General features: G+C 39.2%; 2 protein-coding genes and 1 long non-coding RNA gene across 3 annotated transcripts in view; 1 reads left to right on the plus strand and 2 right to left on the minus strand.

Moving 5' to 3' along the window:
• LOC120432856 overlaps window positions 1-25,776 on the plus strand; it is a 520,225-nt gene that overhangs the window by 189,820 nt on the left and 304,629 nt on the right. The gene's annotated exons all lie outside the window — the stretch shown is intronic.
• The window catches only part of LOC116318444 (galaxin-2-like), a 116,062-nt gene that overhangs the window by 68,023 nt on the left and 22,263 nt on the right, over window positions 1-25,776 (minus strand). The gene's annotated exons all lie outside the window — the stretch shown is intronic.
• LOC120432862 lies at window positions 9,660-12,009 on the minus strand. Its single transcript, XR_005608142.1, has 3 exons — window positions 11,972-12,009; window positions 10,759-10,859; window positions 9,660-9,788 (listed from the first exon to the last, which is right to left on the minus strand). It is a non-coding gene; the product is annotated as an uncharacterized LOC120432862 (long non-coding RNA).

A 25,776-nucleotide genomic window follows, 5' to 3' on the forward strand; every position in this document is an offset into this window, starting at 1 on the left:
TGTAGGAAATTATTTACTTAATGTTACACCTTGGGATTCACTCCTGTGTTGCCAACCCACAGCTTTCCACTATCTCTTTTCACTGAACGATGACTTTGCAAATTTGAAGCACTTTGGCCCCATCTTGTGAACAAACAAATTCAAACACCCTATAATAACCTTAGAGCAACAACTCTTCTCTGGGAGAAAAAGCTTCTTCATTTTCTCAGTCAAAGTTAGATACATTTTCAGATCTTTAACTACAATTTAATATTTTGTTATTGATGTAGCTGCTTGCGATAAAGTACAATATACATTTGGTTCATTGACAGTCATATTAGATGGAAAATGAGGCCAGCAAAGTACTAAAAGGTGAAAATTAACAAGTAACACAAACTGGTTCTGATGTGCAAATACTATCAGAGCAAATATAATAAGCTATATCACATAAAACTTGTCTTTCTACATTACTAACCTGCACAGAGTGAAGCAACAGTTGGTATTTCTAACCAACTGTTTTTTCTTATTATTAATCTCTGGCTCTCTTCCACAGCATGTCTTTTGTCCTGTCTTCCTCCCTCACCCCAACCAGTCGCAGCAGATGGTTGAGTTTTTCCTTCCCACTGTTTGCCAAAGTGCTTGCTCATAGGAGGTCATACAAGTTGGGTTTTTCTCTGTATGTGTTATTGTAGGGTTTACTTTACAATTTAAAGTGCCTTCAGGCAACTGTTGTTTTGATTTGGTGCTGTATAAATAAAACTGAATTAACCAATCACCTTTTAAATTGAACCACAGAAAAACTGTGTTAACTAACAAACACCTGTATCTTCAAACCAACACTCAGTAAAACACACAAAATATGTTTTCACTCAAAAAAAGAAAACCTCAAACGTCATTTACTAAAAGCAAAATCCTGTTTTATGTTCCATTTCCATAGAGTGAAAAATGCAGTACTCTTAGAAATAAGAAAATCAAACTTTAATGCAATTTCTCTTGAAAATGATAGAGCTAAATAATGTCAAAGATAAAAAAAAAAATAAAAATAAAAATAAAAAAAAAAAGAGAAAGAACGAATGATAATAACATACAAATCACAAAATATCTTCCCTTATCTCTATCTATCTGGTTGATGTGTTGCTACACCGTTTACTACACAGTGGCTGTGGGGCAAAATGAGCCCCGGGCAGTAGCGGTTTTTGATACGGGCGACACGGACGGTTGCCCGGGGCGGCATCGTGGTGGGGGGCGGCATCACGGACATCATTATGATACATTCACAAATGTATCATAATTTCACAAATATGTGTCCGTTATTTGAAAGATTGAACTGTTATATTCAAATGTAATGCTATGGAAAAATATATAAAATGATTCTCATAAACTTTTTTTTACGTCAAATAATAATAATAATTATTGCTATTTAGGGCGATCGTGGCTCAAGAGTTGGCAGTTAGCCTTGTAATCAGAAGGTTGCCGGTGCGAGCCCCGGCTCAGACACTCTCGGTCGTTGTGTCCTTGGTCAAGACACTTCACCTACCGCCTACTGGTGATGGCCAGAGGGGCCGATGGTGCGATATGGCAGCCTCGCCTCTGTCAGTATCCCAGGGCATGCAATCCATTATTATTTAAACCTACTGTTAACTGTATATTTCTGTACATTTAAGTATTATTATTCATATTGCCACATTCATTGACCTTGTTTATAGGTAATTTCATTGTTTAATCACATTAACATGTTCCTAATTTAATGTTTAAAAGCACTTGAAAAAGGCAAAATCGCATGTAAAATTAGGGCAACAAACTGTATTGTCATTACTGAAAATAACCATATTTTTATGAGAAAGTTATTTTCTGTTATTTTCTGGTATTATTTTGGCGTCCCAGCTGCCGGAATATTACTGTTTTTCTAGGGTTGTTTTTTTTTTTTAACAGTGTGGCTATGTCTGTCTATATCAATTCGATCCCATGATGAGGAGGAGCGAGTTTTGTACGTGTTTCTTTTTGCCTCCCATTGATCTGAAAAGTCTCGCAATTCATATCAATGAGAAGCAGCTGAAGGAGAATCGTGTTTCTGATATAAAGATGGAACACTTTGTTAGAAATTACTGGGGACAGTCTGTGGTCCTGAGAACTGGAGGCTGCTGGGACAAATTACGCCTATTTATTTTCACTTAATCCTTAAATACCAACGCTGCAACGTTATTGTGATATGAATTTTTTTAAATGAAGGATAAAAACTGGAAGAAATTTACAGCAAGAGAAATGTTGTTTTTGACTGGAAAATTAATTTAACCTTATATGCAAGAAAAAAAGAATCAATGTAACACATGAATTTAAAGTCGTCCCGGACAAAAATAAATTAATAAAAAAGAATCAGATATTTGCTTTATAGAGAAAGAAAAACAGTGCGGATAATTTTATTATAGAGACTGTCTGAAGGTGAAACTATTTGTCTTTCTAAAAGGTGCACACAAAATATGCATTGATTTATTTATAAATCGTTCCTACTTTGGCATCCAGTACAAAAAGTGAAATACAAATAATCTTCAGAAAATGTATTTAGGAATTTTAGGAATCTTTTAGAAAAAAATTATGTTATGAAGTGAGACACACAGAGTAGCGAATTCCAACGCGTTTATTTTAATTGCAAGGAAGGAAAAGCATACACAGTGAACGTCTACTCATCGGGACAATCCCGCCAGTTGTATTTGTACACTTAACATGTTTATACAACTTTATGCTGGGAACAGGTATGTGTGACGCTTTCTATCAGAATCACACAGTAATTCCTTGCTAAAGCATGGAGATTGTTGGGTAGTATTGTCAAAATGTAAAACACACTAACAACTTTTAAAAACAAAAAACAAACAAACAAACAAAACTCTTCTATTTTTTTTGTCGTGAACTTTTTGTTTCCGTTCAAGCCAAAACCTAACTACTGTTTGTTCAACGGTTGAGAGAGCGTGACGTACATCTGCAAAACTGCTGTGTCAGTTATGCAATCACGAATTTCACCTGATGTTTCTTTGAAAAAGTGTCCATAATCAAGTTAGTGTTAGTGAAAACAAGTCCTCCACATTCCTGGAATTTTTGCGGAATCGAACTGAACACTTTTAAGTAACAAACAGCACAGATAAAAAGTTCATAAAACCTGAAAATGTTTTCGGAGTTAGAGCCTAATAACTCAGGTGGAGCGCAGGATTCGCTGAAGAGTGCTGCCAAACTATTCCGTCGTGTAAACCTGAAGTCTGCTCTACAGCTGATCTATAAAGTGTGCAGAACACAAAGCATCTCATGCTGTCAAATCATGACCCGTCCGTGTGCTGAAGTTACACAATAGCTTTAACACGTGCGTAAATGAGCACGTCGCCATTGCTTTTTCTTTTTCTTTTGTTCTTATCGTGAGTGTCATGCAATGCTCTAGTATCTATTAACATCATCGTTAGGATTCAGACATTAATCTAAGATATTTATGAACTTTCTGATTCCACTCATTTGCAGCATTTTGGTATACAGAGAAAAACAAATTGTGTTTATTGTGGACTGATTTCTACAAAAGGCAGCACGTTGGCACGATGGTAGCACTGTTGCCTCACAGCAAGAAGGTCCTCAATTGAATTCCACCATCAGGCCGGGGTCTTTCTGTGGGGAGTTTGCATGGTCTCTCAGTGTTTGCGTGGGTTTTCCGGCTTCCTCCCACAGTCTAAAGAGGTACAGTTAGTATGTCGAATGGTACGAATGGTTGTCTCGGTCTCATTGTTAGCCCTGCAACAGACTGGCGACCTGTCCAGGGTGTATCCTCCCTCTCGCCCGAAGTCAGCTGGGATTTTAAAATCAGCTGAAAGAAAAATCTGTGAATATAAACATAAAAACGTTTTTATGAGCAAAATGAGGATCAAAGATTGTCGCTGATGACCCACGCAACTGATAATAGTAGAATGGGAAGTATTTTGTGTGTTTTTTTTCTTCTTTTAGCCTATTGTGGCGAGCTCAGACACGGAGGAGACAGAGGTTTCTTTGGGAGCACCCGTTTATTCGCAACCGGCCCAGAACACTGCCGCTACTTCCCTCCTCAGCGCGGCAACCACACATAACAACAAAAAGGCGCTCTCTCCCGGAAACACAGTCGCCGAGAGCGCGTCACTCATCACCATGTCAACAGAAAACGGAACTATAACAGCAAAACCCCAAAACAACCCTGACCCGCTACACTATTTTATCTGGCAGCTTTGATACGAATTATAGTCAACAATATAGTTTTATGTTGTGCAAAGACAGAAAAAAAGTGTAATGCTCAGAGATGACTGTGTTAGAAAATACTCAAAGAAACTATAAGTCAGTTGAGTTTTGAGCGGATATAATTATTATTAACAATGAAAGCTACATTAAGAGAAGAGGCCAAACAGAGGTATATTGGTTGGGTAGATCATTTTAGATTGCTTGCTCACGTTGCTTTTTATTAACGGAAGCTACAGTATTTGAATACAAGAGAAAACACAGCAGGTTTAATTAGTGTTTGTATTTATTTATTTGAATCCTTAAAGGATAATAGGTCCATTCAAATTATAAACATTTATAATATATATATATGCAATATATTATATTAACAACAAAGTCACTAAATCAAGCAGGCAGTGTTTATGTTTGCTTATAGCTTAAATGTCCCTCAAGTCCTTACTAGATTCCTTACCATTCTTAAATTCCCATACCTATCCTTACCATTAACTATTTTACATGAATCACATTCAAAGAAACAGAAATTCATGGAATTTTTAGTGGGTCCTTCTAACATATTTGTATTCATGATATTGGCATTAAGTGTTTATCATTCATTAGAATTAACAATCACAGTAAATCATGGACTTTACCACAAGTATTGAATTGTATGGTTCAAGGACATGTGCAAACAGTTGTCCCTTGTATTTTAGATCAGTGCAAGAATCAAAGTTACATTTAGATTTTGTTCAAATTTAGATTTGAGCAACAACATTGTGCACCAGCTTGCTGTGTTACAGTATTGATTAATGTCAAGTTGTGTGAATCACTACAATGTGAATCCCTGTAAAACTGAAGTTAAAAGCTACATTGTTTTTTGTTTTCTTTACTTAAAGTACCTAAATTCTGTCTGTGATAAGACATCTTGGGATGTGTTAAACAACAGAGCAACATGGTTTAGCTGGACATAGGCAGAGTAATGTATAAACAACATATCATGTGAAGTATTGTATACTACTGATAAATGGACAGGTTCTTCTATATAACACTTTTCTACCCTACCTGAGCACTCAAAGCGCTTGATACAACGTCCCTCATTCACACATTCATACAACGACTTCTTTCTGTGTTTAAGTTCAAGCAAACATTCACACTGTGATGGGTGCATCAGAGAGTAATTTGGGGTGAGTATATTAGGTTGCAATGCAACAAGTACTCTGTAATAAATATGGTAACAAATTGCTTTGTAAAAAAATGTTAACCAGTATAATGTGATGTGTAATTAATTGATTTTCTGTGTGACAAAGCCAACACTGTGAGTAAATATGTGAAAAAAAGAGAACTTGTTCAAAGAAGGGAGTAACAGATCCACACTGACCATGTATACTTCAGCCAGTGGTGACCTGAGATGAACATTTGGAAATAATGAAATGGAGTGACTGAAGAACAGAGTCATGATTGAAATCAATGAAAACATTAACTTTGTTAAAGTAGTAGGTCTTCCCAGCAATCAGTTTAGGGGAGCTGCAGCGATCATCTCTTTCCAGGATGTAAGGGAAAGGCAGAGCTTTCACTTTGGCCTCCATCCCATGGACCTTCAGCACACTCCTGAACACAATGCTCTGCAGCGACACACTTTCCACAGTCCCAATGTGCACTAAACAATGAGACACACAAGTACTTTACATATACTTGTAAACAGCATTTGTTCTGATGTTTAAAAAAAAAAAATCTAAATTACAGATGATATCTTACTTTCTTTGCAAAGATCGATTTTGTTCAGATTATTCACAGATAGAAGTCTGGATCCTAAAAAAAAGAAGAACATTATAGGTGTATTATTGGTTAAATACAGAATCTGGGCTGTGGCATTGAGATAATATGACATACACTGAAGATAAACTTTGTGAGAGAACATCTCATCAGACACAACAGACCATTAATCATCTTTCTCTGATCCTGTCCTGGTTCACGGATTCTTCTCAGCCCCCCAGCACAGCATGACCACAGGGTGGTGTTATAGTAAAGGTGACCACAGCATCTGAACCCTATTTTGGCAGAGTAGAGCACCTCTTTGTCCTCACTTGAGCAGCAAATGTCCTGGTTTTTGAAAAGATATATTAGATTAGATTAGATTAGATAAAACTTTTTTAATCCCTTGGGTGGGTTCCTCCAGGAAATTCGGTTTCCAATAGCACAGCACCGACAGAAGTTACAGAATGTGAGCAGAAATATACCGTATATACACATATATAAATATAGAGACATATATAAATACAGAGTATACAAAGGGGACAAATAGAATAAATAGGATTAAGAATACAAGGGCATATAGCATTTTATGTTAAATAAAAGCATGATTGATTGGACTCATTGAACACTGTGTTAGTTCAGACAAGCCATAAAGTCAACTTCAGCCAGTAATGTTGATACACAGCTGATATCAGGTAAATTTTGGAGATTAATATAAAGATTACTTTGACTAAAGTCAGTCTGACTGTCAAATATACAGTAAATACTTCCAGCAAACAGTTTCATGATAGAGAGATGAAGCATTAGAATGGTTCATCAACACTGATAATTGTTGCTGGTTCAGATTAGAATTGCTTTGTTTGCCAATAATCTCTATTGAATTGTTGTGAGTCTAGCTTTTGCAGAAAGAATCATAAAATGTACACAGAAGATGATTATTCTGCTTTAAAAAAAAGCCTCTAAATGTTTATGAAAAGTTTTAAACAGTTTCCAAGTAGCTCCAGTGATGAGTCACTTGTTACAGCATGCTGTTTTCATTCACTTTATGCTGACTGTGCTTAAGTTAAATATATTTTGGATTTGTAGTTCAGTTATGCAGTTAGAGAGAGAGTTGCGGTTTCCTAAATGTTTACCCCTCAGGCCCATATCAGTTTCTCTCCTTTACCAGTGTTATTCATGTTGCTTCAAAATTACAGACAGGACTCTGAGATAGTTAAAAAGCTCAAGAAAGGTAACTTTTTAACAGTTATTTCTTTTTTCCATTTTCATATTGATCAAATCATGGTTTATCCGTCATTTTGAAATGACACCAAGAGGCAGAAGACACCAGTCAGAAAGAGGCACTTTAACAATGATAGGCCACTGTAAACAAAACACACAGTGTGAAAAGTTATGGGACAGGGTGGCCAACATACCTACTCTCACTTTGCATCAAGGCAGGAGTAGCTGTGTTAAATCTAATGACATAATACAGTGGAATACACAAATAAGATGAACAAACAACATATTTTCATAACATCATTACTAATTCTACCTGTGGCTTTTGCAGAATGGATCCGCAGCACTGCGCATCCCCTCCATGCTTGTCTAATGATGTCAGATTGTACAGTGTTCCTGCACAGCACTTCATCTGTGGGTCTTTAATGTTGTAGGCTTTGACCCCACAGCAGTGAATGTTTTCTGATTTCAGATGTCTGGTTGGAAAACAGAGGGACAAATTAATATCAAATAAGGACAAAAATAAATAATTATGTTTGTAAGAGGCTGAGTTAGATGAGTCTGTAAGGAGGCAACAGATGCGATGGAGGAAATGCACTTTGAGGCAGGCTTTACTCTTACAGTGCCACCTTAAACTCCCCTTCAGGAGCAATAACCCAGGATCATAAAGCTTAAGTCCCTCCCCCAGAACAAACCATGCAAGCATTAATTAATTATCTCAGAAATTAGATATTTTTACCCCAAGAATCAAAAAGATTTCCTACTTATCACTTCTGAGGTTTTCATACAAAAATTACAAATACAGAAGTTTGTTCACAAAGATTAAAATACTATTTAAGCAAAGACTCCATCCATCCATCCATCCATCCATCCATCCCTCCCTCCCTCCCTCCCCAGAAATATGTATTTTAACTAACCTACTTACGACTTGAATCAAACGAATAAAGAAGTGGTTCACAGCAGCATTACTGTCACATTCACAACTGAGACAACTCTATTCTTTCGGTTAGATATAAAACAATAGAAATTGCCGTTCTCGCTTTTTGTGGGCCATACACAGTCTTAGTCCCCCAGAGGCATGGGTTATCCTGTGACAGTCTTTATGTATAGTGTTGGGTGTCATTCTGGAAGATAACTTCTTCATTTCATTGTTTTTACACAAGCTGTGCACTGAAAGCAGAACATCAGAGCTGCACTTTAAGCTCTCAGTCATTGTCTACATAGAATGCATTTATACCAAATGCACTTTGACAGCTACTGCAACTGGAAACAGACTCAAGAGCAGCCAAAAAGTCAACCAGTTTAACTCCTACAGACATGACCATAAAAGTGAATCCTGAGTATAAATACCTGGTGAGTTGGGCAATAATTTATATATTAAACACAAATGTGTCACTTCAAATTGCAAAATACTTAATGATGCAATAGCTAAATACTTTAGCTCTAAGATGAGTCATGAGCTCACAGAAACCCAATGAGACCCCACACAGACTGAAAGAAATGTATTTTAAGAGTTCTGGGAACCAAACGAAAGGCAGGGCAAGGTTTGTCACGCAACTGTGTGTCTTAGAAACCATATGAAATCATCAGTTATGAAAAATGTTTCATTCTACTTCTCTCTAGGTTACCCTTAACCCTCACTCAGAAGACAATAGATTAAACCAGTTTCCATGCTCCCAGCTGCACTGACTGACTAAATTCAAAACAGGTGCCATTAGATACTAATCAGATTAAAAATAAGAGAAGAAATCCCTTTTCACTGGATTTTATCAGCAATGTAAAGCAAGTAAACAGAACACATGCACACAATCACCTGTGTCCATTGCAGCAGATCTCAGTACGAGGCCGGTAAATTTCTGTCCCACAGCAGTGTTGTCCTGGGCTGCCATGAAACTGAGAACAACATATGGTCCCTTTAGCCGGGTTGTAAGGAATACCCATCTCTGAACATTCCTCTCCATCATCTCTGTCCTCGTACAAGGTTTTATTACAACAGAGAACTCCACGTTGTGCCGAGCCATACGGCGTCTCTCCACAGCACTTGAAGAATCAGAGATAAAACAGTAAATTGTGCAAGCAGGCACAACCAGACTCTGTAGTTTACACATTCAAAGCCAACCACAGAAATGCATGAATTATGAAATAAAAACTAGCTCAAAAATGCAAATTAAGAACATAAAACACTTGTGAAAATTCTGCATTACATACATCTAACATATATGCATTATGTTTCTACAGTCTTTTAGCCACACATAGAAAACAGAGATAGAATCCAGCCTCTGGCACTGTGTGAAAGCAGTGACCTGGACCTCTGAATTCTATTGTCAAAGAGTAGCACTCTTGCCAACTTTCTACATTGTAATGCTATATGATTGAATTTAATAATAAAAGGATGTGCATTGTTTTCCAGTTTGTAGGCTTTAAAACATTTTTCTGCTTTAGTAAAACAGTGGTTTAGATTTTCAACTTTCAGTGGAAATGGTGGTTTGATCATTTTTCCCAGTAGGGGGTGGGGAGCAATTAGTACATTACCTGATCGATCCAAGGCTTCCACGGAGATACACGTCCATCACAGCAGACCTGAGTATGTGGGTTATACACGGTGGCTGTGGCCTTCCTTTGACCTAAACAGGGGGGTTTTAGAGAGTAGAAAGAGGAGAAAGGAGATATAGCAAGCAAGTTTCAACTGCAGATTCAAATTTTCTGAAATAAAATTCCCTCTTTGAAGTCAGAGCTCATGTGTTTTCACATCCTTTGAACTGTCCTGAATTTCAAGTGATGTAAAAACATTGTTACACTTTTTGATTTCCACTAAAAATGAACGAGTTCAAATAGACACCCAGACTTCTTCTGATTTCCCCCCTCTTATTTCTCTCATAGTCATAATTTCATCATCTCTTAATTTACCATTAGACTGGTGACCTCTCAAGAGCTGAGATAGGCTCACTAATGTGTACAATAACTGATAATTATATGACCAATTTCTTCTTCCTGTTGTTGCTACAATAACATAATAATGTTCATGACTATCAATGCAAGTTCCTACAAGAATGATCATGAGACAATCATATTTTTGTGATCACATAGTTTCTCAACTTGGACAAAAAAAAAAGACTATAAATCCTAGAGCATGGCTCAGCTGGTTGTAGAAGGGGGGTGGATGAATATGTCAAACACAGGTAGGAAGGTAAAATCCTTCTTTTTATGTTATGCTGCTACTGCTTCTTTGGGTATCATGTCAGTTTGCATTCTCACTACTACATTCCACTAAATCCACTAAAGGTTCTTTAAAACAATCTTCTGTCTTTTGTTTTAACTGTTTACCCCTAGAGGTATTTTCCAAAATAATAAATACCACAGAATCAAATGACGCGTTCAAGTAATTCTTTGGTTTTACAGTGATACACATAAGACAAACATGACAAGCAAACAATTGCTCATTCAGCTCTAACTGCCTTGTTGGGGTGAGGTTACCTTGTTCAACTTACTCTACTACATAGCTACATACTACATACACCACAGAATGATGTAATACAATAGTAACAACCAAAACAACTACAAAACTAAGGCAAACAAACAAATAGATAGTGACACCTGAGTTGTCGAGTGAGTGAGGCTCGTGGTTACTCTCACAGCAGCGATTTTGCTTTGGATTGTAACACGACGACCCACAGAGATGTGTGTTTGGTTCAGTGCTGTGGATGTTTGTAAAAACAGGCAACAATCAGCACAAAACAGTCCATATCACATTAAATTTAAAAAAAAAAAGTATGGAAACAATTTGTTTTATAATGTAGGCCATACAACATATATTTAAATTTTATGCAAATTTCAGTGCAGTAATGGGTTTAATGATTTTCTGGAAGTTTGGTTGGTTTCTAATCCTTGACCTCCAATCATGCTAGAGTTATATTTTTCTGGGAGTCAGTTGTCATGTATAATTGCACACAATTCCACTGGTGTGCAAAATGCAGCCATGTGTCAGATAAGGCAGAATGGCAGTTATAAACCCATGTGTTATTTGAACTGTTGGATTATTTGACCAAGCTAAAATAACATTTCCATTGTGAGTTTTTGTCAAAGCGATTGGCCTCTCACAGATACACACTTAATGTCATTAGGCATCTGTCCCATGATGCAGCACGTTTATTCATCACATATGTGAAGGATACATGGAAATGATCTCCTAAGTGTCCCAAACATTATTTTTAATCTTTCAGGTTATTGTAAAGACATACATTCTGACCGAAACAAACAAACAAACAAACAAATGTATTCCCAAACCAAATATTTTAGTGTCAAAACTTAACCATCATGTATAAGTGAAAGTAATCAGTGAGCAAAAACAAAGCGAAACAATGTGGAAAACAGAAAACTCCTTAACTTTCTTATCTCCAAAAAACCTGAACTTAAATTCTTGGCCATAGCAGCCATGAAGTACATTCAGCAGACACCAAACAGAATATAAAGAAAATTAAATAAATAGTCAAAACAATCCTTTGCTACTTTGTAAAATAGTCATACTTTATGAAAGTGTTGTGTCTGTAAGTTAATCAACCATTACCTGTATGACTGTACATCTTTCAGTGGAGTGTTTCCTTCACACTGACGCTTGCTCAAAAGGGATTGCTGAGTTTCTCTCTATATAAGGTCCTTAACTATGTAAAGTGCACTGACGGTATATAAAGTGGAACTATAGTAATTTTTACTGCAAAGTATGAATGAATGGCATTGATGATTAGATGGATAATAGAAAGCTGTGCTGGTCGAGGCGTGAAATGATAGCAAAACGTTTCCATTAACTTACCATTTGGGTTGGAGCTTGAATATCTGAAAAATAAAATATAAGATTTAAGACACACACGCACACACACAGTCTTGTTTTCATATCTTCGTGGGGTATCTCGTTGACATAATTCTTTCCCTAGCCGCTTACCCTAATCATCAAAAATAAAGGCCTAATCATAACCCTTAGTCTAAACCTAAACATAACCTAATTGTAACCCTGACACTAAAACCACATTTTGGGGGGCACTAAAACACACACACACACACACATACACACATTTTTTGCTTAATAATTAATAGAAGAATTATAATTTTATTCCTGATTTGTCTTCTTGTCCCTTTTTTCAAACTTGACATTTTTATTGTTACTTCCCGAGGTCCCCTGGACTTCCCAAGAAACACAACACTTACCTTCTGTTCCATACCTGTGGATATAAAGCACAAAGAGTTTTCATTAACCAAAACAAACAAACAAACAAGCTCAATGTAACCATACAGATGTGACACACCTCAGTTTGACATACCTAAAGACTGACATGTAAAATTGGACTCAAACTACAAAAAGTGTCATGAAATCCATTCAGCACAGTATGACATGCTATTATGTACTGAGCTGACCTGGAGTGAAATTCCTGACACAGCAGGATGAATCCTTCGATTGTATCTCCAACTTCTCCTCATTTGAACAGCAGCACTGAGTCTCAGTGTCGTACTGGCTGTGACCACAGCACTCATGGTGACGGGAATTCCTCACCAGAATTGTCTTATTATCAGCTGGACCACAACACAACTGCTTGTCCTTATCAAAAACATCTGTGGAAAAGATCTTTGTCATTTTAAAAATTTTTACTTCAAATATAACTCAACTGAGAAGCTGCTCCAGTATCCTCAAAATGTTTGAATGGAGTACATTTCACAGAATTGTAAATTTGTTCTAGTGAAAAAACAATAATGTTTCTGTGTTTAATTAATAATATTTCACTGACAGTAATGATTTGTAATGAAGATGTAATTTAGTCTTCTTTTCCATCAGTGTGTCTGCTCACCTTTAACACAGAATTCAGCCATTGGTCCAGGTTTTGATATGATGGTTGATTGACAACATATTTCATTGACTGGGTTGTAGGCCTTCAGGTCACAGCAATCGGACACATTTTCACTCAGACCCTGAGTAACACTGGCTATAAAAACAAGATAGCTTAGTGTAAACAACAGAAAATTTGTTATGGCGAGTGGTATATGGTAATGAAATCACTGCAAGGAAGTTCAGAAGTATAGAGAGAAGCAAAAAGTTGAGTCTAAAAGTATCCCGGTAGGTTTTTCTTGTATTTGAGCAGAAAATCCTCTTGTTTGGAATAAATTATGGGCTGGGTGAAAACTGTGAGGGGAAAACCAATAAATTTTTAATCTTTTGTTGTATTTCTTCATGTACTGCAACCATTATAAGAAAGAAATACCTAACCCTAACTCACTGAATAAACTGAAACATCTAACACTAAGTGTGAGCAGATGGATCGATCAATGATGAATATTTTTTTTGCAGACTCTTAAAATTTAGATGTGGTTGTAATCTTCTATATTTGGATATTTCTAGTCTTATAAAGCACAGTATAAATGCTTCAAGTTAAATCATAGTCATTGCTGATTGGGTAAGGGTGTAAAACGTAATGTAGCTTTTCAAACCAAAGTAGGAAATCTATACAATCATCTGCAAGTTTAATTTGTAAAGCATTAATATTAACCTTTATATTCTCAAGCAGTGCAATTCAACTTCTCTGCAAACTGCAGCTACCAAAACAGGAGTTTAAAGAGATCGTTCTGATTCCCGACACGTAAATGAAGACAACAAAACAGTAAAACACTGAAGCTGCTTCTTTACATTCAGGCACTCTGTTTCTTTCACATTTACAAAGTCAACATTCAATTTAACATTTTAGTCAGCTAATTCACAAATTCATTACCTGCGAGGATCTTTCCATGTTGAACTTTACAACAAGTGGCTGTACCAGGATTGTAAGGCTCCTTTCCACAACAAAACAGGTTTGAACCTGGATGAAGTTTGTTTTCACAGCAAGCAGCCTCTTGGATGTCATATTGTATTCCATTGCAATCTTTTCTGAAAAGCACAGGTAACAAAACCCAGGATATTATCCCTGTCACTCATTTCTATTGCACATACATAACATCATAACATAAGAATAGAGGTGGTAAAGGTAAATGAGCTTACATCCAAAGCGATAGACATTGCATAAAGCAGGTGAAGAAGAGAATGCAGGCACAATATATTGGACAAAGGATAAAGGATGTTGAATATGAAGCTGTCAGGCAAGAGGAAAAGATCCCAGATTAGATTTGTGAATGTAGTGAAGGAGGACATGCAGAGGGTGGATGTGATAGAAGATGATTCTAGAGACAGGGTGAGATGGAGGAAGATGATCTGCTTTTGCAACTCCTAAAGAGAGCTGCCAAAAGAAGAAAAAGAAGCCATAACTGTATGTCAACAGCAGTACATATACACTCACTAGCCATTTCATTAAGTATACTTGTTCAGCTTCCTTTTAATGCTAATATCCAATCACCTAATTAAAAGGGAGCGACTCAGAGCAGTTAGACATGTAGACATGCTCAAGAAAACCTGCTGACAGCTGAAACTGAAGTGACTTTGAACATGGAATGGTTGTTGATGCTGGAGAGTCTGTTCTGACTATTTCAGAAACTGAAATAACAACTTGTTACAACCAAGATATGCAGAAAACCATCTCTGAACACAACATGTCAAACCTTTAAGCAGTGCTCCTCCTGTCAGCTAGAAACAGGAAACAGAAACTAGAATTCAGGACTCACTAAAATTGGAAAACAGAAGACTGACAAAATATTGTGAAATGGCCAGCAGAGTCACCAATTCTCAATCCAAAAGAGTACCTTTGGGATGTGATTGAAAGAGATATTCACACCACAGATGTGCATCTGCCGAATCTGCATCAAATTCTTGACCCTATCATGTCATTATTCACCAAAATCTCTGAGGAATTTTTCCAGTAGCTTGCTGAATGTATACCATGAAGGATTAAGTCAATATTAGCCAAAAATCCAGAAAACACACATTACATAAATGTCATAAATTGATTTACATACCATTAAGTGAAATAAATATTTGATGCCCCACAACCCGCCCATAATTCTAGCTCCCATGTACTGGATATGTGTCAATGTGGCACACAGATTACAACTCCTGATGTCAACGTGTTATGTTTATGAAGTCCACATGTCTACAGAATCATCCAATTCTATTCCAGCACCTCCATCACAAGACCAATTGAACAATTGATAAAATTAGGAGCTGACTAAAGTGATACCTGTTTTTATTTTCAGCTATTTTCCATTGTGGAGGACAAAAGGTTTCACACTTGTCCAGGCCTGAAACCTCATGTGTGGTCTAACTACTAGTAGCAAATGCATAAAAAATAAGGCTTTTGTGAAAACACTGAATAAAAAATTGCTTTCTGGAAAAGAAAATTTACATTTCAGTATTCAATATGCTAGGCAGCACTAGATCTTTCCCTGTTCACCAAGATGGAAGCCAAATGTTTGGTGTAAGTTACCAGGTCAAACCTCTGTGGCAGCTACCTTGTCTTTCCGATAAAGAGGAAGCCCGAAAATCCTATAAAAAAGGCAGCTTTTTTATAGGATGTGAGCTAGCAAGAGTAGGTGATTGGTTGCTCAACCATTTGCAGAAATTTAAAGTAATTTGAAGTGTGAAATGACCTTTAAATTGTGTATGTATATATGACATGTCTGCTTCATTTTCAAGTAATTGATCATTTTAGGATTATTTGTGAAAACTGATCTTCTTTGTTTTTCTTTCACGTTCTCTGGAAGGATTCTGTCATAGGCCAGTTTGAATTGAGAAAGCGTGGTCTGAGAGGATATAAAAGTGGACTGCTGGATGAGAGGTGGATAGGTTGCCATTTTGGAAGTTGCTGTGTGTGTAAAAGATTGGCCAATAAACTAAGGTTGTTCTCTGTTCAGTCAGGTGAGAGTGATGTCTGCTGTTTTCCACATCTCTCTGTGAAGCAGTGGTGTCAGAAGTGGGATTTGAACCCACGCCTGTGCGAGATGCAGAAATGCCTGTTTGCTGCATGGCACCATGGCTCCGTGTCTGTGCCAAATCACGACAATGGCAGCTTCAAGGCACTTTCAGAAATCATCACAGTGCAGAAACACATTAGTGAAGTCCCAGAAAGTTGATTCAGTTCATCTGGTGAACGTGACATTTTTCAGTGGGAGAAACGTTTCGCTACTCATACATGTGATTTCTTCAGTCTGAGCCTGAGACTCCTTACCTGGATGATTTAGTCAGTCATCGAAGGTTACAAATGATTGTTTGATAATTTCATCTCAGTGCCTTTCCTGCTAGACCTCAGTGTTCATCAGCGTTCTATACTGTTGATCATACAAATGATGCTTTTTCCCAGCAATTATAGCATGTTAAAGATAATAATAATAATTTTCCCACTCCCCCCTTATATTCTTATACTGCCCTCTGATGGACTATCACTAAACATTTGGAACAGTAACATGGGTGTCCATAATCTTTGAATGCAAAGTATTAGACATAGATACATGTATCTACAACCTGGATGGTTGGGTCCTCCTTCTCTTACTCATGATATGCTGATGATGCATATTCAGAATTAGACAGATTCTTCCTCAAGTTTCTACTTAAAGTGAAAAGTTTACCTGAAACTTGTTTCACTTTACATATTGTCTTCAGTCACATATTTTCAACTCATCCAAACTACAGACGCACCCCTAACCTTGGAGCCACAAGCAAAACACAATTTCCCAATGGCTACTTACTCATTTAGAGCTAATATTTATTGAAGCGCCATTATGGCCATTTGGCATGGCAAGCTCCACGCCAAACATTTAAATTTCTGTGTTAGAAGCGGTCTCATGGTGTATGCTAATTTCTTTATCGTGTCTGTAGGTCCCCATTTCTCTGTGGTTCTTACTTAGTGTATTACTCTGATAGTTTCCTATTTCCAGTGTCTTGTGTTTAGATTACTTTACTGAAATGTGCTCCAGAGAAATTTTCAGAAATACTTTATCACAAATAAACCCATCTAAAAACGAAATTGATCAATTTCTCGACAACGTAACTCTTCCAAAATTATTAGACACCCAAGCAATGCCACTGGATTCGCCACTGACACCAGCTGAACTCCAGGAAGCCCTGAAGTATGCCCAACAATAAGGCTCCAGGTCCAGATGGCTTTCCAGCAGAATTTTACAAAGAATTCTGGACAACTCTGGCACTGATGTTTTACAGAATGCTGCAGGAAATCAAGCAAAATGGCAGACTACCACCAAATATGAATTCTGCAAATATTAGTCTCTTACTAAACCAGACAAAGACCCTGTATTTCCCTCAAGCTATCGTCCAATATCCCTTGTAAATGTAGATCTCAAAATAATCTGCAAAGCTCTCTCAAAGAGATTAGAGAAGATACCACCCCCCTTCAATTAATCCTGACCAAACTGGTTTCATAAAAGGTAGGCACTCATCAACAAATACGCGTAGATTATTTAATTTAATAGACTACTCATGCAGTAAAAACATTGAAACCATAATATTGTCTCTTGATGCAACCTTACACAAATTTGGTTTTGGAATCTCTTTCATAAACTGGCTAAAATATTATGTAATTCCCCAACAGCTTGTGTCAGAACAAATGACCAAACATCCTCCAGCTTCTGTCTCCTAAGGGGTAACAACGCATTGTTTGTGTTATCAGTGGTTGTGTTATGTTGTTGGGGTTTTTTCTTTTTCATGCCCACTCTCCCCTTCACTGTTTGCAGTTTTTATCAAACCACTAGCAGCAGCAGTTAGACAGGCTACAACAATTAAGGGCATAAAATGTACGAATGTAGAACATAAAATTAGCCTTTATTCGAATGATGTGTTACTTTTTCTCCAAAACTCAAAAACCAATCTCTCCAGGGTAATTGCATTGATAAACTCTTTCTCAAGAGTCTCAGATTATTCAATTAATTGGTCAAAATCTACAGTTCTTCCGATTAATTGCTCCTTCCATAATTCTTCATCTACCCCACTGCAATCTGGAAATATTAAATATTTAGGTATCAATATCTCTCCTAAGCTTGCAGAATTAACTAAATTAAACCACATCCCACTTTTAAAGACAGTAGAAGGCGATCTGGCTAGATGGAAATCTCTACCCATATCACTCATGGGAAGGGTCGCCGCTATAAAAATGATGGTCTTGCCAAAAATAAACTATTTATTTTCAATGATCCCGAGTAAGCCATCACAAGATTGGTTCAGATCTCTAGATTCTTATATTTTTAAGTTCCTTTGGAAAGAAAACCCCCCGCATATCATCTTAAAAACATTACAAAGGACCAAGGATAAAGGAGGACTAGATCCGCCTAACTTTAATCACTACTTTTTAGCCAACAGGCTCAAATTCATCTGTTGATGGTTAAAACACACCTTCTTAGATAGATGTAGAACAGGCACTATGTAATAATCTAGAGATTTCAGCCCTACCATTTATCAGCTCAAACATCAAACGACATGAATGCTTTAAAAGCATTAACATCAGCTCTTCTCTGACAGCATGGTGGGAGTTTCTAAAAATGGCAGGGTCTTCATTAATCCCATGCAAACGTACACCTATCTGGAACAATCCAGACATATTACAAAACAATAATATGATCAACTTGCCAGATTGGAGTTGTAAAGGAATTAAATACTTGGAACATATATTGGAAGGAACAGACTTTATTTCGTTTGACAGACTAGTTATACAATATGGGATCAACAAGAAATGATTTTTGGAATATCAACAAATTAAATCCATAGTAAAAAGGAAATTTAAGCCCAGTGAAGCTGAATTACAAACACCACCAAATGTGGTACAATTTTTTAATCTAAAAACCCCCAAATTATTGTCTAAAATATACAGAACACTTTCTAAAATAGATGAATCAATATCCCTTCAAATTGCAAAATGGGAAGCGGATTTATCGATGAGCTTAGACCAAAACTTTTGGTCTCAGATATGCTTAAAAACCTTTCAATGGATCAGAAAACCCAGTTTGCAATTAATACAATACAAAAGACTACATAGAGTGCACTATACTGGTCATAGGACGTTCCAGCTGGGCTTTACGTCTTCCAACTGCTCACACTGTCAAGGCAATACACCGGACAATTACATCCACGCCCTTTGGTTCTGTCCACCAGTTCAGAAGTTTTGGCGTGAGATATGTGAAGACTTATCAAAGTGTCTGAAATGTAACATTCCAGCCTCCCCTTTAGTGTGCTTGCTGGGCAAATTGGATGAGGTCACTACAGAAACAAACACAGCCCACCATTGCTTTTACTGCACTATGCATTGCCAAGAAAACGGTCGTCATTAACTGGAAAAATAAAAATAATCTTAATTCTAGCCAATATAAAAACCATCTAATAGATCACATTAGTCTTGATACAGCCTCTGCCATCACATTTGATCAATCCCTCTGGGCTCCTTTGATCAGCTTCATCACCTAGTGGGGGTGGGGGGGTCATGGTTTGGTCCTGCCTTCGTTATTGTGGTTGATATGGGGATAGGGACGGGCTTAGGGTGTCTGGGCATTCCCTAGGGACATTTTCCCTGGAGGGCCTAACCCAGGGGTTGTTGCAATGACCTGGTTAGGGGCTCTGGTGGCTCTTAGATGGTGTTTTCCTTGTGGCTGCGTACAGCGGAGATGGGGGAGGGTCTGTGCTGGCGGACGTTGGTTACTGGCCTGGTAGCCTGGCTGCCCCTAGATGGGTCCAGGACGGGCGTGGGGGCTTGGGGGTCTGGGGGTGCTCCACCCCCAGGCTGGGGCTCTGGCTGGGCCTTGGGGGCTTGGGTCCTGGTTGTTGTGTCGCCAGGGTTGTGGGCAGGTGGTTTCATGGGGGCTCAGCCCTGGTGCGGGGGACCTCTGGTGCATCGGCCCAACTGGAGGGCTCTCCAACTGGTGGGGAGGCTGTTACATCTTTGCAGGAGGTCTCCTCTCTCCAGGAGCTCACTCTGCAGGTGGGGGAGAGATACAGGAGAGGTGGATAATGAACTCAACCTGGGTGTCTATTGTCTTGTGTAGTCTGAGAGATGAGTGGATGATGGGGTGGGTGCAGCTTTCTCTGCGGTGGGGTCAGGTGGGCTGCCCCGGTCTTTGTGGGGCTGGGCGGTGCTGCTGCTGTGGGCCCCGGTCCAGATGGGCCAGGGCCCCTCCTTGCCCCGGTGGGTTCCATGGTGTGGGGGTGCCTACTGGGGTCAGCGGGGGAGCTGGCCCCAGGGAGGGGCCACTTGCCCCTCCCTTTTGTCCCTCCCCATCCTGAGCTGCCTCCCTCTTCCCACTCCACCACACCCACCCACACATGCAGGGCTTGGGGTGCAGGTGTGTCACCAGAGTGCAGGGGAGGCAGTCCCCCTCTGTCCCCTTCTGGCTGCCTGTGCCTCAATTTTATTCCGCAACCTAGACATCCACATTACTCATACGCTCATAACACATACATATAGGGCCTTGGGGGTGGGCACGTTATACAGCATCCAGAGGATGGTCTGTGTATTCAAACCCACCTCTAGCGCTGTTGCCCAAACCTCAATTTTAAATGCATATAGACACTGAGGGTTTTCGGGACGAGCCGTGCTGCTCTCTGGCAGGAAGCACCATGCCCTCCTGTGTTTTAAATGCACTTTAGAACAGCACGCAGCAACACTACATATGAGCGGGCAGAGGGAGGTTTGGGGTCTTCACTCACCCCCGTTCTCTGTTAACCGTCGGGGCTGGGGGGCTGGGAGGAGGTGTTGGCTGTCAGATTGGGGTCTGGGATGCGGGGCCTCCCTGTTACTGCAGATATGGTGGCGGTCTGCTTGCCTCCGCCCCAGGGCAAAGGGTTACATCTCCTGGGTCTAGGTACGGTTTGCCCCTCTGGGGGCGAGGGTACCTGGACCTGGGATATAGAGTATGTTTGGGGAGTGTGATTGTGTGTACAGTGTCTATTTGTGTCTGTGTCCACATCGGGTGAGTGCCGAATGTTTGCTTATGTGTATATGGGGGTGGGAATGCACGTTTGTGTCTATCAGGTCGGGTCTTAGGCTACGTTCACACTGCAGGTCTTATTGCTCAATTCCGATTTTTTTATCAAATCTGATTTTTTTGTCTGCTTCTTCACACTACAAATAAAATGCGACAGCAAACGCGCTCTAGTGTGAACGCTCAAAGCGGCCCGCATGCGCAAAAGAAGACGTCACACACAACGCGCTCTGTTTAGACCCAGAGCAAACAATATTGTTTGACTGATGGCCCTTAATATAAAGACTTCGGACTTTACGTTTCCCAATTTTTGCTTTAAATTATTCTGTTATTTACATAATAATGTAAATAACCTAATAATGATCCTTATTGCAGTTTAAGAGAGGAGCGGTGCTTCAAAGGATAGTTGCAGATTTCTGTCAGAATCTGCAAATTATACAGTACAAATAAAATGTTCACGTTGTCTTCCCAACAGTTTAACTGACATCTACACTGGATGGCCAGGAAGCGTTCGCGATGTCTTCTCCGGCGCTGATAATTGGCGTCTGTCTTGTGTCAGTGACGTAAAAGACGGATTTAATGCGACATGACCGTTCAAACAGCAGTCGCTTTCTAAAACATCGGATATGTATCGGATTCAGTACCACATACGAAAGTGACCCAGATCGGATTTGAAAATATCGGATTTGTGCCGTTCACACTGTCATACCATGATCGGATATGGGTCGCATAGGGTCAAAAAAATCGGATTTGATGCGCTTTCGCCTGCAGTGTGAACGTAGCCTTAGACTCCACCTCTCTGGGAACACTTCAGGCTCTCCAAGGTATGGAGGCCTATCTCCCCTCACCACACTCCTTGCCGGTGGCTGATGCCCTCAGACGTCGGTGCGTTGGTGGTTCTTGGTGTCTGGGGCTGGGCACTCATGTATATACCGGCTCACTCCTGGTGGCCGCTTGGCGGGGCCTGGCGTCTGTGGCCCGTCTGGGCCCCTTAAGGGGGCTGGGGCGCCCTCAGGCCACTGGGGGACAGGGCTCCCCACACTCCCTAGCAGATCGTTGCATGGAGAAACCTTTTGAATACAAGCGTGCTGATCCACAAAGGTGTTCACAGACACAAACTACACCTTTCTTGGCTGCTACCTCAACGCACATTGTACACTGTCGATCTTGCGTACGGCACAATAACATTTAATATTTAGTATCTACTGTTATCCACTGTTAGCTAGTTTATTGTGATGGTGTTGTATTTACTATGTTGCTCTTTTTTGTTTCTCTTCTATTTTTTTTCTTCTCCAGGTGATCCGGGTGTTTTTTTTTTCCTTTTTTGTTTGTTTGTTTGCTTTTCTTTGTTTTTCTCTTCCCTCTTCTCCCCTCTATTTTGTCTTTCTCTCCCTCTCTTTCTTTCATTCTTTCTCCCTATCCTATCCCCCAGTCATGTCTGTCCCGTCTGTAACAACTGAAAATAAAATAAAATACAATAAAATAAATACATAATTATAATAAAGGTCAATGAAATGGACCAATATGGCAAGGCCATGATGATCCACTTGGTAAAGTAAATCCGCTAGGCATCTTTTTCGGCCTTCAGACAACAATTCTGATGGCTAAAGATCCAAAGGGGACAGGCAACCCAAAAAAAAAAAAAAGAAAAGAAATACTTTATGAACCAATCCTGGTCCAACAGTCAATTCACACCAATGTGATGTGAAATGTATAATTATCTTGTTTGTCCATTTAGTAGTTAAACTTTTAACTTGAACACTATATATTTATTGATGCTGGATTTTTTCCCCCCTTATTTGTTTATCCTGTTCTTCTGAGGAACATCATGGGGGGTTTGTTTTAACACAATTTTCGAGACAAAACAGTCCCTAAGGACCCCAAAGCGCTTTACATATCCAGTCATCCACCCATTCACACACTGGTGATGGCAAGCTACATTGTAGCCACAGCCACCCTGGGGCACACTGACAGAGGCAAGGCTGCCGAACACTGGCGCCACCGGGCCCTCTGACCACCACCAGTAGGCAACGGGTGAAGTGACGGGTGAAGTGAACTCTTGAGCCACGATCGCCCCTTCTTGATAAAAAGAAGGAGAAATATACTTGTCTACATATGCTATTCTACATGCTTTTAAACCATTTAAAATTACAATTCATAGCTTTATATGTGAATAATATAATGTTAAATTACTATTAAACAAATGACTGACTATGAATTTTAGACTTTAGTTTACTTCAGCCATATTCCATATAAATCAGGTATCATACAAAAATAAAAATAGCTTCAAATACAGTCATGACAATAAAAGAATATGACTTTAAGGACTTAAGAACATTACTTCAGTTATAGTACACCAACATCTCTTATACATTAACACTAAGGGAACACTGAATGACCTGGTGGTTTTTGTCCATAAAACTACTCATCTAAGATTACCACAAAATTATTATTATGTGCTTGATGTGCCTCACCTTTGGCCCTGGCTCTTCCCCTCTGACTGCACTAGGACATATTGCCACCTGATAAAATAACACATTGATTCGTGCCATATAAAAAGTGAGACTTGTCAATTCAGATTCTTTGTCAAATATACACTAATGAATCAATTTACATCAGCAGCCTAACAATTGTCATGATAATAAATACTAGTTAATCTATAGCACCAAATCATCAGTCAGTCACCTGTGACCTTGCCTCTTCACCTCTGTCCGAGCTACAACATGGCAGAGCTGCCTCTGTCACCTGATAAATAACAGTGAGACATTCCAAATACATGCAGTCACACATGTGCTTCAAATACAGTAATGAACCACCAAGTCATCATCCAATTTCACCTGTGATCTTGTATCACCATTGCTCTCTGAGCTTTGTGTTGGTTCTTCTGTCACCTGACAAATAGCACATACATGACAATAAGAATAAAATGGGTAGCTGCTTCAGTGCTTCTGTCAATTTGTGCAGATCTTGACTCATCAGTAATGTTTGTAGGGTGAGTGCATTTTTAAAACAATTTGTGCAAACTGCACTACAAGGTGGAATATTTGCAAAATCGTGACTACCTCATGATATATTGTCTCAAAAATCAACCCTATGAATATGTCAGTACCATTAGGATGAAATTATTGTGTCAACAACATTTTAACATTAGGCATATAATTTTAACAGCCTCTGTAAACTAATATCCTGGTTTGCTCGAGGCTGCCGTTTTCTCTGACAGTTTCAATCAAAATTAAAGCTGCAAGCAGCGTTATGAGGGCCCTCGCACCCCGGCACGTCGAGCCACGCCCAACACCTAAAACTAGCCTGTCCGATCTGATGTCACATTGATGGAATTTATGCATTTAACCACCAGCTAACATTTCATCTCATTCAATCATGATTATAGTCGTCCCACTAGGTGGTGCTCTAACCATTACTGACAAACATACATAACAAACATTTCCGAGGTCGAGTCTCATCATGCCTGCGACCTTTAGGAGAGATTGGACATTGTGTCTCTGAGTGATAGCAGATTACTGCTTTTTGGCGAGTGATTGAAACACCATGTGCCGCCATAACCACCCCGTTTCCCTGAACGTAAAAAGCTTCGCAATTTAACCTCACAAAGGTCTTTAGATTACACGCGCATGAGATCGGGTCAATCTGATGAAATTCCTTGGAGGAGTTCGTCAAAGTATCAGGCCTGAAAGGAGGGGAAAATGTCGCCAAAATTACACATTAATTTTAAAATGGCGGACTTCCTGTTGGGTTTGGGATATTGCTCCAGGAGACTTTTTTGTCCATCTTGAAATCTCCTATAAGCTTACCAGGTTTCAGACTTATAGATAAAACACAGAGCAGGGGCTGTTGTTTTGAAATTTTGTAGGGGGCGCTGCGGAGCCATTTTGCATTATTCAATGAAAATGATCACGTAACAAGATAGCCCTCGTCACATTGGAGGTGTGTGCCAAATTTCAGGACTTTTTAACCCTTCCAAGCCCCGCAAAAGCCACTTCATCTTTCATGGTGAACTGCGTTGCCACCAGGGTGCGCCGTTCAGTTTAAAGTCACAATTTTCTCACTGAAGCATCACGAGGGACTGATGGTGATATTCACCGCTTTTGAGGTGACCACAATGAACCTGTGAAAATCAGTACAACAAAGTGTAAGCAATGACATTTCCTGTTTCCACTAGGTGGCGCTCTGCATATTCCTGACAATGGGCATATCAATCTGTTCAGAGCGGGTCTGACATCATGCCTGTAAAGTCTGGTACTGATCAGTCTGGATTTCATTGAGTTATACTAATTTGTTTCTTCATGGCGAGACGTCAAAGTTCGCCATGCTGCTGGGGTCACACCCTTTTGCGAAAAGTCACAGTTTTCACTGTAACCCAAGACCAACTCCTTAAGGCTTTCCTGGAGAAATTTGAGGCTGCAGATGTCACCCATCATAATACTGAAAAGTGTAAAACATGACATTTCCTGCTCCCACAAGGTGGCGCTGTCCCTGATGTCAAATATGGCAGTTGAAATATGTTCAGGGCTGGAGTCTTATTGTATGTGTGCTCTTTGGTCCAGATCGGACAATGTATGACAGAATGAGAGGCAATAAGAATTTCATGGCGAGTCATCGAAATTCGCCATGGCGCCACGGCCTCACCGTATTGTGAAAACTCAAAAGCTCCGCAATTTAACATGGCCGAAGTGTGTAGTTGACACTGACCAAAGATGAATCTTATACGACCAA

This window comes from Oreochromis aureus, linkage group 14 (genome assembly GCF_013358895.1).
Source record: "Oreochromis aureus strain Israel breed Guangdong linkage group 14, ZZ_aureus, whole genome shotgun sequence".
In the NCBI taxonomy this organism is placed as follows: Eukaryota; Metazoa; Chordata; class Actinopteri; order Cichliformes; family Cichlidae; genus Oreochromis; species Oreochromis aureus.